The following is a 21,297-nucleotide window of genomic DNA, read 5'->3' as shown; positions in this document are numbered from 1 at the left end:
ATATATTTGTCAAACCGTCATATGTCTGTCTGTCCTCTGTCCCAAGGGGAAATCACATTGGACCTTTGGCCCGTCACTCCGCCTCAGGCCAATGAGATGGCTCCCTTGGACTGCCCGCCCCCGCACACCTCTCATTGGCCTGAGGCGGAGTGATGGGCCAAAGGGGACACACACACACACTCCCTCTGTCCCCCCCCCCCCCACCAGTGTCCCTTCCCGGTCCCTCTGTGCCTCCCCCCCCCGTGTCTCTTCCCGCATTGCCTCCAAGCTCACACCCCGGCCGCTACAGTCAGCGGGGGAGCGGAGCGAGCGCCCGGGACACAGCGGGGGAGCGGCCACAACACGCTGCCTCCCGCCTCAGATCCACGTGGGAGCGGCCGGACGGGTGAGTGAGCTAGCAGGCGGACGGGTGAGGGAGCGGCCGGACGGGTGAGTGAAAGAGCGGCCGGACGGGTGAGTGAGCGGCCGGATGGGTGAGGGAGCGAGCTGGCGGACAGGGGAATGAGAGTGAGGGCTGTGTGTGGGGAGCAGAGTGAGGACTGTCTGCGGGGGAATGAGAGTGAGGGCAGTGTGTGGGGAGCAGAGTATGAGCGCTGTGTGTGGGGAACAGAGTATAAAATGCATCAGAGCCAGTGAGCACAGTGACGTTTCAGAACCAACTGTCCTTTCTTCAGACCAAACACCTAAAAGGTGTTTAGGTGTTTGGTCTGAAGAAAGGACAGTTGGTCCTGAAACGTCACTGTTCTCAATGGCTCTGATGCATTGAATACAAATAGAAGTTGTTTGGACTCTATCCTGGTCTTTTGTGTGCTTCTTGTAACCTACCTTTTATACCAATTCATGGATCCAGCATTGAGACGCCAAGATTAGCAGAAGGTGAGCACCAAAAGGTAATACACTTTAATTTTTATTATCATTAGTGGTGTGCCGCTTATACCTACCTTTTTCACGGGAACAGAGTGAGGGCTGAGTGAGGGCTGTGTGTAGGAAGCTTGAGGTAGGCTAGTGCTATTTTGTGGGGTGGGGGAAGGTATGTGGTGTAAGAGAAGGGGTGGTGAATGTGGTGTTCATGATTGAGAGAGGGAGAGTGATGTGTGAGAAGGGGGACATGTGTAGTGTGTGATGAGCAAAAGTGTGAGTATGATGTGTGAGGGTGCATGTGGAGTGTGCAAGAGGAGGGTGGGTGTGCGTTGGGTGCGTGTTTGTGAAAAGGAGGATGAGTGTATTGCATGTTAGGCTGCGGCCAGGCAGGGAGGGGGCGCACTGGCACTCATGCGCTGCGCCCTGCTCGGTTGGGCGATTCGGCTAGGTGCGCACTTGTCTGGGGGTGCGGCCACGACGTCACGGAGATGGGTCGCCCTCATTGGGCGAACGGCTCACGTGACGCGCTTGCGAGCAGCAAAATCAAATTTGCTTGCTCTGCCAGCATCTAAGCGCTGAGCATGCGCAGGCGCTTCCTCACGCTGACCACACACATTGCCTCAATGTGTTTCAGAGTGGCCAGTGTGAACGCGCCCGCCCAGTGCCACCCTGGCCAAGGCCTTAAGAGCAGTGGTGCCCCTGCTCAAAAAAGGTTGAGAACCACTGCCCTAAAGACATCCTGTGGTGAGAACCTCTCACAACAGCGTAGGCAAGCTGCAGAGTGGATGCCAGAATCCCTATAACAGTGTGTACAATTGTGTAGGAATCCTAGGAAATGATTGTGAACAGTTCTCTAGTTATTAAGTAATAAGTAAGCACTGTCTTTATAATGCCTGGTATGTAACAGCGTAGGAAGCTTCTCTTATCCAGACTGGTGCAGTCCCACTGAGGACCAAACTGAAATAATGACAGTTATACTTGGTAAAGACAACATAATTCATGCGTTAAAAAGAAAAACTCAGACAACTGTTTTTTTAATTACATATGAAAACTTTCATGGCAGTGCTTGTAAACACAACCTGAAGTTGACGGTTTTATTTTAGTGTTCTTATATTTTCCTTATCTCCTATTTCTGGATTCTGTCTTGCGAGATGCCTATCTGACAGGCAGAGAGTACAAATCCATAATATTCCCTCAGCAATGAGTCAGAGCAAAAATGATAGACAGTCATGCGCCTTCAGAGTACCCACTGTAAATGAAATCAATGGGAAAGTATTTAAAAATACTTATACTTGTCTGTGTTTAAGGCATCAATAGCCTAGTTTAAACCTATTAAAACAGATAATCAGTAGTACTGTAGTTGGTTTTAGACGGGACTGCACCTTTAAGTGCTATAGAAACTAAAACAAAATATACTCGTTTCTGATACATTATAATTCTGTTGCTAAATGGGGGGCTTGCAGTGCATCGCTTTGCACTAAGATGCTTGTCCCTCTGGCAATAAAAGGGTGAAAATATTGACCAGAAAGTTCACAATAACTGAACAATGTATTTCCTGGTAGGTATTCATATTGTACAGTGAGTAATGTGCTCATTCTGTTCTGTTCATCTGTAGATTGGTTCAAATTTCACATTTCCAATGTAATAAGGCAGTAACTTTCAAAGTGATTTTCAATGCTCAAACAATTTATTTATTGATCAACACAACAGGGCTTATAAAACCACTGAAATATATTGTTGATATAGTGTTAAGCAACACCAAAGTACTTTACCATTGTAATTTAAAGACATTCTGGCTGTTACATCTGGGGGTAGAACCATAGGTTTTACTAAATTTGGAGCATACAGTAATTGTTAAAACCACATCTTATATATTCAAAACCAAAATCTTAAGCAAGTAGGAAATGTTTTCTAGAACTTCCAGCAAAATTGTGAATTAGTACTATGAAGTGATGATATCATTGTGGCACTTGTCAGCAGGAAGAGCAACACGCGCTTACACATACAGCAGGTCTCCGCATGCATCTATCTATATATTTGTCAAACCGTCATATGTCTGTCTGTCTGTCCTCTGTCCCAAGGGGAAATCACATTGGACCTTTGGCCCGTCACTCCGCCTCAGGCCAATGAGATGGCTCCCTTGGACTGCCCGCCCCCGCACACCTCTCATTGGCCTGAGGCGGAGTGACGGGCCAAAGGGGACACACACACACACTCCCTCTGTCCCCCCCCCCCACCAGTGTCCCTTCCCGGTCCCTCTGTGCCTCCCCCCCCCGTGTCTCTTCCCGCATTGCCTCCAAGCTCACACCCCGGCCGCTACAGTCAGCGGGGGAGCGGAGCGAGCGCCCGGGACACAGCGGGGGAGCGGCCACAACACGCTGCCTCCCGCCTCAGATCCACGTGGGAGCGGCCGGACGGGTGAGTGAGCTAGCAGGCGGACGGGTGAGGGAGCGGCCGGACGGGTGAGAGAAAGAGCGGCCGGACGGGTGAGTGAGGGAGCGGCCGGACGGGTGAGTGAGCGGCCGGATGGGTGAGGGAGCGAGCTGGCGGACAGGTGAGGGAGCGAGCTGGCGGACGGGTGAGGGAGCGAGCTGGCGGACGGGTGAGGGAGCGAGCAGGCGGACGGTGAGTGAGTGGCCGGACGGGTGAGGGAGCGGCCGGACGGGTGAGCGAGCGAGCGAGCAGGCGGACGGGTGAGGGAGCGGCCGGACGGGTGAGGGAGCGGCCGACGCATGCACGCGCCCCACAACAGACAGAAGGTTTGGGGGGGGGACAGACGACCGGCAGACACTGGGGGAAGGGGGAGCAAGCGGCCACATGATACATTAATTGTCACTTACCTCCCCCCCTCACCTCCCGCACCCCTCCCCCACTTCCTTTCCTCCCCCCCTTCCCCCCCCTCCACCCCCCCTTCCCTTCCCCACACTCCACCTCCCGTCACCCCCCCTCCCCTCACCTCCCGCACCCCCCCTCACCTCCCGCACCCCCGCCCCCCCACTTCCCTTCCTCCCCCCCGCACCCCCCCGGCCCCCCCCCACTTCCCTTCCTCCCCCCTTCACCTCCCCCCCTCCACTTCCCTTCCTCCCCCCTTCACCTTCCCCCCTTCACCTTCCCCCCCTTCCCCTCCCCCACTTCCCCTCCCCCCTCCACTTCCCCTCCCCCCTCCACTTCCCCTCCCCCCTCCACTTCCCCTTCTCCTCCCCCCGTCACCCCCCCTTCACCTCCCATCACCCCCCCTTCACCTCCCGTCACCCCCTTCACCCCCCCTTCACCTCCCCCCCTTCACCTCCCGTCACCCCCCCTCCCTTCACCTCCCGTCACCCCCCCCTCCCGTCACCCCCCCTCCACCTCCTGTCATTCCCCCCCCTTCACCTCCTGTCACCCCCCTCCTCCCCCCTCCACCTCCCAGCACCCCCTCTCCACCTCCCCCCCTTTACCTCTCCCCCTTCACCTCCCGGCACCCCCCTCCACCTCCCGTCACCTCCCCCCCTTCACCCCCCCCCCTTCACCCCCCCTCACCTCCCTCACCCCCCCTTCACCTCCCCTCACCACCCTTCACCTCCCCTCACCCCCCCTTCACCTCCCTCACCCCCCCCCTTCACCTCCCCTCAACACTCCTCACCCCCCTTCACCTCCCCTCACCCCACCTTCACCTCTCCTCCACCCCCCCTTCACCTCCCCTCCACCCCCCCTTCACCTCCCCTCCACCTCCCCTCCACCCCCCCTTCACCTCCCCTCCACCCCCCCTTTACCTCCCCTCCACCTCCCCTCCACCCCCCTTCACCTCCCCTCACCCCCCCTTCACCTCCCCTCAACCCCCCTTCACCTCCCCTCCGCCCCCCCTTCACCTCCCCTCCGCCTCCCCTCACCACCCCCTCCCCTCACCACCCCCCCGCCTCCCCTCACCACCCCCTCCCCTCACCACCCCCCCTCACCACCCCTCCACCTCCCCTCCGCCTCCCCTCACCCCCCCTTCACCTCCCCTCCTTCAACGCCTTTCGGCCGCCCTCCCGCCTCTGCCTTTCACCCACCCGCACTTCTGCCTTTCACTCGCCCACCGCTCACACCCCTGCGCCACACAGCCGCCGCACGCACTCAACAGACACCCGCCACACTCGACACACACCCGCCGCCTCTCACCCACCCCACACACTCGACACACACCTGCCGTCTCCTGCCCCTACGCAACAACATCACTGACCAGCTGTCGCCCGCACTCGCCACCCACCCGCCGCACCACACCCTAGCAGGACCCCCGACCCACAGCCAGCACTCACTACCCACGCGCCACCCGTACTGAACACCCACCCGCCGCCTCACACACGCTCACACCCTAGCAGGACACACGCCTCACATTTTTACATCACTTATGTCACCAAAATATACATTGTACTGTGGTGTGTTTACAATAAACCATTTTTATACAACATCGTATTACATTTTCTTCCATCTTTCTTTTCAACATTATTATCCAACCTTTCCAACAAATACTCAACCTATTGTTCCACGATTTATAAATAATACTACCTATTACGTATTTACATCCCGGGCAACGCCGGGTATATCAGCTAGTGCATAATAAAGAGAGTCCAATTATTGCAGCTTTCCATCTCCTTAGAGATTGCAAGATGACATGCTTTGTAGTGACTGCCACTAATGTAACATCCTTATAATGCACAATCTTAATTTTACACAGCAGTGTACAAGCATCATTATGCCAATAAGAGACATCAGACATATGCATCAAGCTGACTATCTGCGCCCGGACATGGTGAAAAAATATTCTCCAACGTTAATGAGTGCAAGGGCCAAATGTAAGAATGTTTGCTGAACTAAACATTGATCTCCTAGGCATAAAGATCCATGTCTGATAGATTTTGCTAACACAAAAGAAAGGCCGCATTAATTAGAGGTGAAATAATAATGCTAATAAATCTATTTCATATAGCGCTTCTCCCCAATGGGACTCAAAGCGCTTCACAATTGCAGTACAGTGCGCGGTACGCAGCACATAGGATTTTATAAGCACAGTGCCTGCCCAGATTAGTTTACAATCTATGATTTTGTGATTTTATGAGAGATAAAGTGACTTGCTGAAGGTCACAAGGAGCTGACACAGGGATTTGAACCAAAGTCTCCTGCTTCAAACTAAGTGTCGTTGTTTACAGTCATTACCTTTACTTACTAAGCCACTCTTTCTCCTTTAAACATTTCCTTGGTTAAAGAATCCCATTATTAGACTGTGACATTCTGCAGAACCCCAACCCTCTCTAATAGCGTGTCTGAGATCAGATGCATTGTTAGGGCACCCCAACCCTCTCTAACAGCGCGTCTGAGATCAGATGCATTGTAAGGAACCCTAACCCTCTCACTGAGCCACTCCTTCAGCCCTACTGATACTCATGCCTGTAGATTTCAATATGGTATAAAACCCAGTGACAATTTCCCAAATTCATGTAGTTACCCCACAATCTGCTTAGTGGCACAAGCTCCACTAAATTGAACATTGACAGGAAGCAACTAAGCTTTCACTTAATCTTTTCAATGGTGAAAGGGCCTTCCTTCTGCAGGTAGCCATCACATACTAGCACGCACCCCGGTTATGTGGACAGAAGTGAACAGCCCTCAACTTTTGTTTCAGTTTACATTCAATGTGATCTTCCCTGGCAAATCCCTAAAGATACAGCTCAACCCCGTTATAGCACAATCCGTTACAACACGGATCCGCTTATAATGTGGTCTGAGCGTGGCTCCCGATTTAAAAACATCTCCAAGGTTTTTTTATTTTATTTTTTTATTATTATTAAAATATTCAATGCTTTATTGCTAACCGACACCAGATAGCACTGAGGCCCGCGCACATCTGACTCAACATGGCTGCCCCCCATTTTAAAGGCTCCTCTCCCTCAGAGTCCTTCCTCTTCCACAGCCGTTATCTTTGGCTGCTCATGTCCTTTACAGTCACATGTCCAGAGCACACTGGAGGAGGGACCAGCGGAAGGGGTGGGGGGGCGGAAGGGGGGGAGAGGGTGTGGGTGTCTCATCACACAGGGGTTAAATTGTAAAATAAATGTAATTTAAAAATGTTTCATTCATCAAATAAAAAATTACTAAGATGTACATGCTTTCTTACATTTAAGAATGAAATGCATTTTTATAAAAAAAATTATGTTTCACAAGAAATTACCTAGAACATATAAAATATATCACTTAGAAAACTTCCAACTAATGTGATCTTTCTATAAGATTATTTTTTGTTACATTTTTAACATCACAACTTGCAACAAATGATTTTCCCATGTACAATAGAAATACAAAAACATAATACAAAACAGTATTTTTTTTTTTTAAGTCCAGACATCAATATGTCCACTAGAGCACCTTTGTGACAAAGAAAAATACATTTCATAGCCTGAAGTGACAAATCAATTTCCCGGAGACCTCACCCACAAATAGACTCATCAGCGTGAAATATGTATTTTGACATTGTCAAGTGCACCTACAAGAAGACCAAAACAGTCGCCATAGTGGACAGATAGCTACAGATCAAAGGCAAATTCCGGAGCATAGGCGTAAAATAAAAATTTCTAAACACTTTCAGTTATTATAGAGATGAAAAACAATGCAAACACCATTACATACAGAACATTGAAGCTTAAAAGTCTGGAAACGTCTAAATGAAAATCTGAATAACAGTTCTGCCTTGGGAATATGTACAGAAGTTGTGAAGTTAAAATCAAAGATATGTATATTCTATTTTACACATCACTTGCCTCTTGCTGTACGTGTCCAACACATACCGTACATTAATCTCACATCTATTTGTCTTGTCATTAAAATCTTGATTTTTTTCCCCCCCCATTGTTCTTGTCACTATAATCATAGAATCTTACAAACTCTACGTAGCCTTTTATTCCTTGGCAGAGAGGTCTACATTTCCTTCTAGCATTGAACGCAGTTAATATATTTTCCGTATGCAATTTTTTCCATGCAGTAACTATATTCTACAACCCTCTGCTCATTTTTAGAGCACCCATTTCTCGTTTCTAATTTTCCACTTGGAATATTTTCCCAAAATATAATTACCTTCAAAGGTGCAATCCAAGATAATTTTCCAAAAACCCATTATTGGCTGATGCTATCCTTAAAAAGCTTTCCATGCGGTCTAATAATACATACCATGTCCCATTCTGTAGGACAGGGGTGGCCAACTCTAGTCCTCAAGAGCCACCAATAGGCTAGGTGTTGCTTTTACTCACTGAGCCGCTTCAGCCCTCCTGCAGAAATCTGTTGAATATCTAAACCAGGGGTCTCAAAGTCAGTCCTCAAGGGCAACCAACAGGTCGGCTTTTATGGATTTTCCTTCTTCAGGACAGGTGGCTCAATCAGTGGCTCAGTCTTTTGACTGAGCCACTGATTAAGCCACCTGTGCTGAAGCCACCAACCTAGCCTGTTGGTGGCACTTGAGGACTGGAGTTGGCCACCCCTGGTTTAGCACTTCAAATTTTGAAATTATAAAACAAATTGTTAGCATTAGATAGAAAACCATTGTTTTCCATCTAATTATTTCCTGTGTATTTCCTAATGTTTCAAATAGTAGTTTTCTTTGCTGTATTTTTCGTAAACTTGTTAGCGGGTTTGTGCCCTTAATCTATTCACTAATGGAGATACTGATCACATGACCGCCACTAACGTCCTCCCCCCACGGGCCGACTGCCCCAACGGAGAAGTTATCCCGACCATTCCCTAGCAAACAAGCATTTAGGCCATTATGAACCTGGCACACCGATAGGGTCTCTCAGGCATTCCAGGGCCCATGCCATACCAGGTACGACTTAAGCGCTCTCTGAATATTAAAGCAATATTACTGTACTTGGTCACTTTAAATGGGGTGTCGTTCCTAGGACCTAGTAGGTACTGTAGGTTTGAATATAGTCATTTCCTACATTTCCTCAGCATTTCATTGTTTTTAATTGCTAATATATGTTGTGAGAGGATATAGAACTGGTTGACATAAAGCAAGCAGAGATTAGTACTTAATGGAAAATATTCATCATATTGCTGCACTGCTTAAGTTGTCAAACTAACAATGCTATGGGCATGAAACTTCCGGAGACAAACTAAGAACACTAGGAAATCATGAGAGCAAGAGTCAATATGTGTAGACGATACAGGGTTACAGAGGTTAAAGGAAGGTGTGACCGAAATACTCACAGTAAGATTCAAATTAATGTAAACACAGATTCAAATTAATCTAAAAACAGTACCTATAACTGTAAGGGGGTCACCCCCGGTTCCCCTGATTTTCCTTTGCCCCCTGCCTTACCCCTGTGGCAGTGGGGGAAGCGGACGGCGACTTCTCCCGGCGGGCACCGCCCTCTTGGATTTGGCGCAAGCTTCGCCAATGCGCAGTAAAGATCGCACACACGGTCCCCATAGAAAAGAGCTTTGCCAAGGACTACAATTCCCAGCAGCCTCAGGGGACTGCACTTTCACCTTTGTCACAGGCAGCATTGAAGCCAATAGAGCTGGCAGATTCTCATGCTGCAGAGTTGCAACAATGTTGTGTGCAGACAGGGTTTTTGTCAGTTGGAGCACACTAGTCAGTCAGAGACAGGAGCTGCCCTGGGAAGGAGGTAGGGTACAGGAGTCAGGGACTCCCTGTACTAGGCCAGCACCCCCAGGGCCCGAGATAGCTCAGCCCCCCAGTAAGGTGAGTGTTGCCAGGGGCAGCCCTCAGGTTAGGGACCCTGCCACTTACATTAGTGGGAGCTGGGAAAGAAAGGTTACAGAGAGTTGGAGTCAGGGAGCTGTGAGGGAAGGAAGGGTGCGGGGAGCGAGTGCAGCTCCTGCCCCATATAGGTACCTACACCCCAGGTAGGCCCCAACTCCCCACTAGTTTAGTGGGTAAGTGCTTAGGGAGGCCCAAGATAGGGACGCTGCCCTTAGTGTTAGAGTGCTGCCTTGTCAGAGTCACGGCTGTTAGTGCTGTGAGGTCTGACAGGCAGGCACCTTGTTGCGCAGCACGTTGGCTGCAGCATCCAGTGAGCTACAGCTTGTTGCTGTAGGCGCTGGGACTCGTTAGGTCTTAGTAAGTACAGTCAAGGCTGGGAAGAGTTAGGGGAGTGGGGCAGGTTATTAACCCCGGTAGGCCTCTAGGAGTTTTCCCCAAAGCCACTTTAGGTTGCGGTACCACAGGGACAGGCCCTAGGTTAGGGTTCCTGTCACGTTAGTACCAAGTGTTAGTTAGGGACTCAGCGGACGCTGCGGTTCCTGTAAAGCGGTTCGGACCCACGTTGGGGTCCGCAGAGACTATTCCGGAGTGAGACCGCTCTGGTGGTCTGCGTACAAAGGAGTTCGGTTGGAGGATCAGACGGATTCATCACACGTCTGACCCTTTGCGAAGCCAGTTGCTGATCCGAGTACCGGAGTGCTCGGCAGGTACCATACAGTCATAAGTGCACCAACGGGCCCCTTAGAGTAACTGTGACTGCGCAGTCACCCACGTTCTCTCCAAGAGTGCGGGACATTGGGTGGGATTCTCGGGACACTGGGTGGGATCACCTGGTGTTGGGGAAGCGTCCTGCGCGACGCAGTAGGTGTCTCCTCTAGAGAGGGACACAGGTTATATAAAGGTATTGCGTGATATGTTGTTTGCATGTTAGTAAAGTCCTTAGTTATTTTACCTCACCGTGTATGTTATTATTGATTGTCCTGCGAGGAACCACTCCCCCTCTGGTGGGAGCCATCGCAGGTGGAGGTGCTGAATTGAGTAAGTGGTTACCCCTAGTATAATTGCCCCAGGTTCCCCGTGGCGGAAGCTCAGCCCTCCTGTGAGCCAACAGGTAATGCACCACACCTATGGTAACACCGTATGTTCCTTGCACCCACATCAGATCTGCGATTGGGGGGGGGAATACCCGTTACATAACAATGCTCCAATGTTCTATGGTAAGCAAATTATTAATGACATAGCATAGAAATACGTAGCTGTTCAGAGGAATGGGTCATTATTCAAGATATAAAGCTATAACGGTCTATGCAAGGTCAAGCTATTACAACAGGGCAACAAAGCCATATGGATAGAAAATAAAACTCAGAGTATAATATATATTGTGGAATAGAGCACGCTATAAAATGACTAGTGAAGACACATACAATACATAAGCAACATAATTGTCCTAGAGGCCTCATCTAATCAACTGAAATCAACACGTTATTGGGCGTTCCTTGCTTTACTGTTTGACACAAGTGGGTTTGGTAATAAGCATATTATTAAAGTTCTATTTTCTGTACAAATGAGGAGCCACAAGAAGTTAGACCTGCACACTACATCTTCATACTGTACTCTGTTCATTGTCAAGTGGGAAAAAAAAGTATCATGCTTATGAACTGTTTCTATAACATCCTAGTCTTTCTTGGCAACATACTACTGTATGTATTACATAGATAAAGGCAGCGCACTCGCAGAAATAAAGGGCTGACAGTGCATGAAATAGAACAACGAGTCGATAAGAAAAAAATCCAGAAGTATATTATTTTCAGCACTGGACAAAAAACAAACAACCTTTTTTGAACGTTGTACTTGTTTCTGGTGTTGGTAACAATATCCCTTATGGGATTTCTTTCTTGTGGAGCATATTTTGGAGATGCTATAAAGTGAAATACTTCGGCCATGTAAGGCTTTCTCTATGTTTTTCTACCAACTATTTCAAAGTTGGGCTTTAAAAGTCAAACCTCCTGGGGAAGTGGCCTGAAAGGCAAACAGGGTGGACATGTTTCCTTCTAGTCATTCACGGCTTTGTTTTGTTTTAAACCCAGGTGTTTCTTTTATTTTGTACCACATAAAAGTTATGGTGGGTAAAAAAAAAGTGGTAAAAATAGCAATCATCTGTTCCTTAGCAGGTCTTAAAATTAGGTAAATACAACCTCATATGGACACATGACATATTACACCGTGTCATGATTTATTTAACAAAAATAAAGCCAAAATGGAGAAGCCATGTGTTACAAACTAAGTACACCTTATGATTCAAGCTTGTAGAACCACCTTTAGCAGCAATAACTTAAAGTAATCGTTTTCTGTATTACTTTATCAGTCTCTCACATTGTTGTGGAGGAATTTTGGCCCACTGTTCTTTACAACGTTGCTTCAGTTCATTGAGTTCTCTTAAGGTCCCACCACAGTATTTCAATCGGGTTGAGGTCTGGACTTTGACTGGGCCATTGCAACACCTTTATTATTTTCTTTTTCAGCCATTCTGTTGTAGATTTGCTGGTGTGCTTGGGATCATTGGCCTGTTGCATGACCCAATTTCAACCAAGCTTTTGCTGTCAGACAGATGGCCTCACATTTGACTCTAGAATACTTTGGTATACAGAGGAGTTCATGGTCGACTCAATGACTGCAAGGTTCCCAGGTCCTGTGGCTGCAAAACAAGCCCCAATCATCATCCCTTCACCACCGTGCTTGACAGTTGGAATGAGGTGTTTGTACTGATATGCTGTGTTTGGTTTTCGCCTAACGTGGCGCTGTGTATTATGGCCAAACATCTCCACTTTGGTCTCGTCTGTCCATAGGACATTGTTCCAGAAGTCTTATTTTTTATTCAGATGCAACTTTGCAAACCTAAGCCGTGCTGCCATGTTCTTTTTAGAGAGAAGAGGCTTTCTCCTGGTAACCCTTCCAAACAAACCATACTTATTCAGTCTTTTTCTAATTGTACGGTCATGAACTTTAACATTTAACATGCTAACTGAGGCCTGTAGAGTCTGAGATATAACTCTTGGATTTTTTGCAATTTCTCTGAGCATTGCACGGTCTGACCTTGGGGTGAATTTGCTAGGACGTCCACTCCTGGGAAGATTGGCAACTGTCTTTAATGTTTTCCCCTTTTGAATAATCTTTCTCACTGTAGAATGATGGACTTTAAATTGTTAGGAAATGGCCTTATAACCCTTCCCAGATTGATGGGCAGCAACAATTGCATCTCTAAGATCATTGCTGATGTCTTTCCTCCTTGGCATTGTGTTACATAAATCATGGCACGGTGTAATATGTCATGTGGTGTTGTTCATCATTCATCTGAGGTTGTATTTACCTAAATTTTAGACCTGCTAAGGAACAGATGATTGTTATTATGTCCTGATATGTAAAACCATAGAATTCAAAGAGGGTGTACTTTCTTTTTCACACAATATATATATATATATATATATATATATATATATATATATATATATATATATATATATATATATATATATATATATACACATACATACATACATACATGTAGAGGTAGCAGTACAACTGAATGCGGGACAAAACCATGCCAGGACCCAAAATGCAAAACCTGCGCAATGCTCTACACAGCGGACACAATACAAATACCACACAGGAATCGGGAATACAAAATCAGAGGAAGGTTCACCTGTTCCTCCAGCAATGTTATGTACCTCATCATGTGCATGAAATGCCCAGGAGGCTGCTACTACATAGGTGAGACAGGGCAGGGGCTAAACAAGAGAATGAACCTGCATCGCCACAGCATCACACGCGGAACAAGAGATAGTCCTGTTGGCGAACATTTCTCTGACTCTGGCCATAAGATGAACGATCTGAGGGTTGCCATACTCAAAGGTAATCTTAAAACACCTAAAGAGAGACGGTTGCATGAATACAAATTTATGCAACTGTTCGGGACACTTAACAGTGGCCTAAACAGAGATCGAAATTTTATGAGTCATTACTGACACAAGTGAACTCTCTTCCCATGAGCGCTAAAGGCCATATCTGTACACACTGTGCTATATGTATGCACACACAGCTGTCTCTCACACATACTAATACTCCTTGTTTTTCCATCCCTATACACCAATAGGGACCACTAAGTATCCACACACTTTTAGTTGTGCTAGAAACTCTCACATTTCCACACCCACCCACACCATTTATATCCACTCCCACTCCACACACACCTTTTGTAAAGCACTGTATATACTGTGGGCTTTCCATTCATTTTTATTCACACTGATACACATACACACTCTTTCTTCACTTGCTTTCAGGAACCTTTTGACACCTCTAGCCATACAACACATCCAAACCGGGGGGAAGGACCAGCACAGATAACATTCCAAGAGACACTGTTTTTAAGTATACCCTTGCTTCATTCATTGTAACATCGCCGGAAGAAGAGATCAGTGTATCTCGAAAGCTCGCACAAATAAAAGCATTTTGTTAGCCACAGAGCGGTATCATCTATTTATTTTTTGATTATATATATATATATGTGTAGAGGTATCAGTACCGTGTTAGCCGAGCTTCAATAATCCAATAGACACTGTTGTTAAGTATACCTTTTGCTTGCTTCATTCATTGAACATCGCCGGAAGAAGAGATCAGAAGAGATCAGTGTATCTCGAAAGCTCGCACAAATAAAAGCATTTAGTTAGCCACAGAACGGTATCATCTATTTATTTTTTGAGCCAAGTGTTCTTATTTTGGAATATTAAGGGCTGCGTCCCTCCCCCATTGTGACCTTGCTTTCACCCGGAGGTGTCTGGCAAGACACAAGTGTTGGGCAGAGGCCTGGTGGGGTAAGGCTGGGGTACGGCTGCCATCTGGGAATAGAGGGTGAAAGAAAGACCCCCACACTGGTTGAGGCCCCATGAAGAATTAAGAAGGCTGGATAAGATTGTACCTCCCTGAAACACAGGCTGACAATAAGGATAAGGACATAAAGAAGACATTTTTATTTTATTTTTTAAACAAAGGGATTCAAGAAGAATGTAAACCATCCAATTTGCTTTATTTTGTACACTAACCTCGTGTGGAACCGTATCAAAAGCCTTTGCAAAATATAAGTAGACCACATCAACGGCATTACCCCGGTCTAAATTCCTACTTACCTCCTCAAAGAAACTAATAAGGTTAGTTTGGCATGATCTATCCTTCATAAATCCATGCTGACTATTACTAATAATGTGGTTTTCCATTAGGTATTCCTGAATATTATCCTGTATTAAACCTTCAAGTAGTTTCCCCACTATTGATGTCAGGCATACAGGTCTGTAATTCCCCAGTTGTGATCTACCTCCCTTTTTAAATATGGGCACCACATCTGCTTTACACCAATCTTGTGGTACTGAGCCTGTGGAAATGGAGTCCTTGAATGTTAAATGTAATAGTTTGGCCATTACTGAACTTAACTCTTAAGAACTCTTGGATGTATGCTGTCATCACCAGGTGCCTTATTTACTTTATTTTTTTCAAGCCGCCTACGAACTTTTTCCTCAGTTAACCAATTCTTCGTTAATATAGAGGTTGTAGCTCTAGTATTGAGTTACTTGTCAGGTATGAAAACAACTGTTGAATTTAACAATGAGTCAACTAATACAAAGCGGATATGCCAGGGTCTCTAAGAGTCACCATATTGCTGCTTAAAATAAGATCGAAAAATAATGTAACTGAAAAATGTGGTTTAAATCATAGTGTCAGATTTCATTGTGACCGTGGGCATATTTACGCAGAACTACTACTCCATAAAACATGTTGGGGCAGATTGATGAAGCGCCGATACCAGTTAGTGCACGTTTTCCGGTGTTAACTCCTTCACCTTGATAAAGGACCACAAGCCCGAAACGCGTAGGTGGTCTGTTTTTGTGCTTTTTTGATCTATTAAACTTTTATTGTGGGAACGCACCTCTGTGTTTATTTTCAACCTCAGTGGAACCAGTGCTTCGTTTATTTCTTTCCCTGCTTTAACTCCCAGTCAAATGGTAGTTAACGCCGGATTAGGTGCACTAACCCCTTACCGGCGCTTAATGAATCTTACCCTTTCTGTCCTGGAAAACGCCTTATAGCCCTATTAAAGAGGATGGGCTTTATTTACCAAGCAGTGTAACTCCAAAACACAACTTTACACACGAGGCATCACCTTACAACTCATCTGCTTATATGGGCATATTTACTAAGCCGTGCTGGTAGGTGTCTTTACGGAGTAAACACTGCTTAGTAAATTTAGTCCTTTATTTTGCTGTACCACAGAAACCAAAATAAGAATGTAAACTCTTTGGGACAGGAATGATTGTGCCTGTAATTGTATGTACAGCTCAGCGTACACTGTCAGCGTTACACAGATGTAGCCAGGTCCCCCCTGCCTATCAGCACCCCCCTCGCCTAGCTGGTGATCACGGGTGCCGCCGAGTCCAATGGCGGCCCCGCCAGCCGATCGAAGGGGTGAGGGCGGTCAGGCTCCGGCTCGGGGGTTGCCGGGGACGCGTGCGGCCGGTTGCCAAGGCCACGATCGCGTTGCAGGGCTCCTGGCGCTCCCAAAGCCGGGCGGCGAGGGCGCCGCCATCTTCTTGTATCTCGCGCATGCGCAGAGTAGAGCTAGGTGCAGTGGCCAGCAGGAGAGCTCGTGTATGCGCAGTAAGACGCGCGCGAACCGTAGCCTATCAGGGAAGGCTCTTGGAAGGGACTATAAGTCCTATGAGCCTCTGCAGCACCCCACGTGGCACCAGGGAGCCAATAGGGCTAGAGGATGACCCTGCAGCAGCAGATAGATACATTTCGCGGGCTTGGAGCACGCAGTTCGGTCAGAGCCAGGAGCAGCCAAGGGAAGGAGGTAGGGTGCAGGAGTCAGTGACTCTCTGCACTAGGCCAGCATCCCCCAAGGCCCAAGATAGCCCTGAGTCACCCAGTAGGGTGAGTGTTGCCAGGGACAGCCCTCAGGTTAGGGACCTTGTCACTTACTTTCTAGAGCCAGTTAGGGACACAGTAGAAGCTGCGCGTCCGTCCAGAGGTTTGGGCTCAGACCTCAGCCGTCGTTGCAGTAGCCATCCGGGTGGGATCGCACCGGAGGGTAGATCCTGTATTCAGCCGACATCAGCCTTCGGTTCCTTGGCAGGTCCGGGCACCGGAGTGTCTGGCAGGTAATCCACAGGTGCACCAACAAGCTCACTCTTATTCACACGGGACATAGTGGCTGCGCAGTCACACATACACATCTCACTTGAAGGGTGGGGTATACTGTGTGGGGTAATACTGTGTGGGACTACTGGACACTGGGTGGGATCATCCGGTGGGGTTTTGGTGGTGAAGGTAGCGTCCTGCGCGATGCAGTTATTAGTGTCTCCTCTAGGGAGGGACACCTGTTGATATACGTGCATGTTGATGGTTATGATATGCAAGTACGTGTATGGTATATGTGTCTTATGTTTCTAAGTAAACGGTATTGGTTATCATACTTAAGGTGTGCGAGTATTTGTATGTGTGCTGCGAGGAACAATTCCTGCTCTGCTAGGAACCATCGTAGGTGGAGGCGCTGCACCGAGTACAGGGTTACTCCTAATATAATTGCCCCAGGTTCCCCGTGGCGGAAGCTCAGCCCTCCTGTGAGCCTAACAGGTAACGCACCACACCTGGTAACACTGAGTTCCCCGCACCCACACTACATCTGCGATTGGGTGGGGTGGAATACCCGTTACACAAGTAATATATTACTTTATACATTGGCTCACTGAATCCTTCTAAGAAAAAAAGTAAGTTATCCTTTTTATTATTATAATACGACTGCTTCAGGACTGCCCCTTTAAATAAATCTCCCCCAGGAAGAACACTAATTAGATTCATAGATTCTCCAGACTACATTGATATTTTCCTCGACCTTTATTAAAAATGAAACACAGAGATTTCACATACGTTAATCTGTTTGAAGATGTCAGTTGCAAATCTGATATGATCCAATATGTTTTACAATTCTGCAAAGCAATACCAGTGCCATTCACATGAGAGATTATATGGAATTGTTAACCACGCTTATTTGTTAATGGAATGTTTCCTTACAGCAGCAATCCGTTCTACTCACTTTCTCTCTGAAGCAGGAATATCCTTAAAACCTGACACGTTGGTGGCCCTTAAGGACTGGAGTTGGCCACCCCTGCTCCACAGTATGAACAGCCATACAAGAAATGTTCACACATCTAGTGAGGCACGCATTAAATGTTCCCCATTGTATTTGTTCACAACCCCCTCAGGACTCATACAAACAGTATTTTGGATAAAATAAAAAATAACTTCATCATACATGCATAATGGTTTCCGTTAGTTGGACAAATGATCCCTAAAAAATTGATTACTCTGAATTCGGACATCAAGATTTAAATTCCATAATTTGGAATTTATACTCTGTGAGTTTGTATTCAGTGTGATATATAAAGGATATATCTAGATTTGTGATCAACCAAACCAAACAACATGAGGATCACATATTCAAGATGCCTACATAAAGTTTAATCTTATCGTTTAAACTCCTCACCTGTCATTATTGTGTCCCAGTTGGCCAAAACATATTAATGACACCACGCTTTTGCTCATCGTAATTACTTGTACCCCTTGTGCTATGCACAGATGGAGCGGTCTCATTGTATAGGCACAACCTTTAAGCAGAGAGAACGTGTTTGAGACTCAGTGCCAAACTCTTTAACTAAGTCCTTCTATTCTCCCTATGCCCCAAATTATCAATTGTAAGTCGTTTAAAGCAGGATTCATTGGGCTACTAGGGCTTTTTGCACTATAAAGAAAGAAATAATCATGTTACAGTGAGGTTTTTGGAAGGTTATAGATCCAGCCATGAAATGAGTATAGTAATTGGCATAAAATATCAACCCCTCGCATCAGCAGAGACCTGCGCTCTATAAACCTAGGAGCTTTTGATTCCACTTTACGCTCCTCTCTCTCCTCTCTCAGCCCTGCTCCAGACTCTGAAAACCTGGTCCGGAACTAAAACTCTGACCTATCCTCCTCTTTTGATCTACATGCCCGCTTTCTCTCTGCCGTTCTCGCTCTTCGAACCCCAGACCCTGGCTACATTTCCACTGCTGCGTTCCTCCACTCGTTCCTCTGAACGCCTCTGGAGGAAATCTCTCACTGTCGCAGACTTCCTTCACTACAAATTTATGCTGTCCTGTTTCAACTCTGCCCTCTCCCAGACGAAACAAACCTACTTCTCTTCAATAATCAACACGCACAAGCATAACCAACGGCGACTCATCTGTCTTTGACTCCCTACTCAGACCACCCTCTACTGCCTGTTTTTCTTCCTCCATCTCACCTCAGGACTTTGCTGATTATTTCAAGGAAAAGGTAGAATCCATATGTCAGGACATCCCCTCTGTATCCTCCTCCCATCCTACACCTCTTCCTAACTCTCCTCCTGCCTTCCTCAAAGCTTTTTCCGCTGTCACTGAGGAGAATGTGTCACTGCTGATCTCCTCTTCACCTCTAACACTTGTCCTCTTCACCCCATTCCCTCATCTCCTAAAACCTCTTGCTCCTACTATAATCCCTATGCTCACACACATTTTGAACTCCTCCCCCTTTACTCTGGTACATTTCCCTCCTTCAAAACAAGCAACAGTTATACCATTACTCAAAAACAGCAGGCTTGACCCTACCTGTCTTTCTAACCATCGTCCTGTCTCCCTCCTGCCTTTTGCCTCTAAACTCCTTGAGCGTCTGGTATTCCCTCGCTTGCTCAACTTTCTCACCTCCTATTCTCTCCCAGACCCTCTACAATCTGGTTTCTGACCTGCTCACACCACTGAAACAGCCCTCACTAAAATAACAAATGACCTACATGCTGCCAAAGACAAAGGTCAATACACTCTGCTCATATTACTCGACCTCTCTGTAGCATTTGATACTGTGGACCACCCTCTTCTCCTTCACACTCTCCATACTCTTGGTATCCGTAACAAAGCTCTATCCTGGATCTCCTCTTACCTCGACCATCATACTTTCAGTGTCACTTTTGCCAACACCTCCTCCTCTATTGAACTCTCTGTGGGCATAACCCCAGGGCTCAGTCCTGGGACCACTTCTCTTTTCACACTCTCTCTAGGTGATCTAATCACATCTCTTGGGTTCAAATATCACCTCTTTGCTGATGACAAACAAATTTACCTTACACCTGCTGTACAGACCAAAGTTTCTGAATGTCTCTCCGCTATATCATCCTGGATGGCCCTCCGCCGACTTGAACTTAATATGGCAAAAACGGAGCTCCTCATATTTCCTCCCAAACCTGGCCTTACTACCTCCTTTTATATTTCTGTTGGAAGCAGTATCATACATCAAGTAGCACAAGCACACTTCCTAGGGGTCACAGTCTACTCCTCTCTCACATTCTCCCCTCAAATTCAAAAGGTAGCTAAAACCTGTTTTTTTTTTCCTCTGCGATATTACAAAGATACGCCCTTTCCTCTGTTGCTTCACTGTTAAAACTCTGAAACAGGCCCTCATTCTCTCCTGTCTCGACTACTGTAACCTCCTACTGTCCGGTCTTCCTGCCTCTCACCTGTCTCCCCTACAATCTATCCTTAACGCTGCTGCCAGAATCACTCTACTATTTTCTAAAGCTGTCTCAACGTCTCCCCTGCTGAAATCCCTCTCCTGGCTTCCTATCAAATCCTGTATCACACACTTAATTCTCCTCCTTACTTTTAAAGCTTCACACTTTTCTGCCCCTCCTACATCTCAGCCCTAATTTCTCGCCATACACCATCCTGACTCTTGCGTTCTGCTCAAGGATGTCTTGTCTCTACACCTTTTGTATTTAAAGCACTCTCCCACCTTAAACCTTTCTCACTGACTGCCCCACACCACTGGAATGCCCTTCCCCTCAATATCCGACAAGCATCCTCTATCCACCTTTAAGACCCATCTTAAAACACACCTCCTTATCGAAGAATACGAGCAGCACCGTGGCTGATACTTTACACCTAATTCATCGACCTTGGCCCCTTGCAGAGGCAGTTACCAGAACACCCTCTTACTGTCTTTGTACGTTCTTCCTACTTACCAATAAGATTGTAAGCTCTTCGAGGCAGGGACTACTTTTCCTAAATGTCACTTTTATGTCTGAAGCACTTCTTCCCTTTATCTGTTATTGGTATTATTTGTTATTTATATGATTGCCACATGTATTACGGCTGTGAGGCGTTATGTACATTAATGACGCTATATAAATAAAGATATACATACATACATTTAACATTTGAACCTTGAATTCTGAAATTGAGTAGGGTACAAAGATAGTTTTGAAACTTGGAAACAAGTCTCCTAAAAACGAAACTTCGAAGTTCACGGTAAATTCTATTATCATGAAAAATTTCATTTCAGTAGCGCAAACAATTACTCTAGATGCTACTTAAATATGTATATGGCAGAAGAATCTATGGCTGATACGTATTGTAATATGAGGATGGAGGCTGTTCTAATTGCAGGACGGACTAGCCAATACTTTTTTACATGGCAGAAATACACCTAGTTCCCTTTTACTATTGCTTCCAATTAGTTTTTGGCAAAAAAAAAAAAAAAATACACGAAACCGTGCCCTTTCATAGATCACACCCACACTTCCCTTTTTC

General features: G+C 46.6%; 1 protein-coding gene across 4 annotated transcripts in view; it reads right to left on the bottom strand.

The window, feature by feature from the left end:
• Positions 1-21,297, bottom strand: part of LRRC20 (leucine rich repeat containing 20) — a 365,681-nt gene that overhangs the window by 261,199 nt on the left and 83,185 nt on the right. The gene's annotated exons all lie outside the window — the stretch shown is intronic.

The sequence above is a fragment of the Ascaphus truei genome, chromosome 8 (assembly GCF_040206685.1).
Source record: "Ascaphus truei isolate aAscTru1 chromosome 8, aAscTru1.hap1, whole genome shotgun sequence".
Lineage (NCBI taxonomy): Eukaryota > Metazoa > Chordata > Amphibia > Anura > Ascaphidae > Ascaphus > Ascaphus truei.
This window is presented reverse-complemented; position numbering and strand designations above follow the sequence as displayed.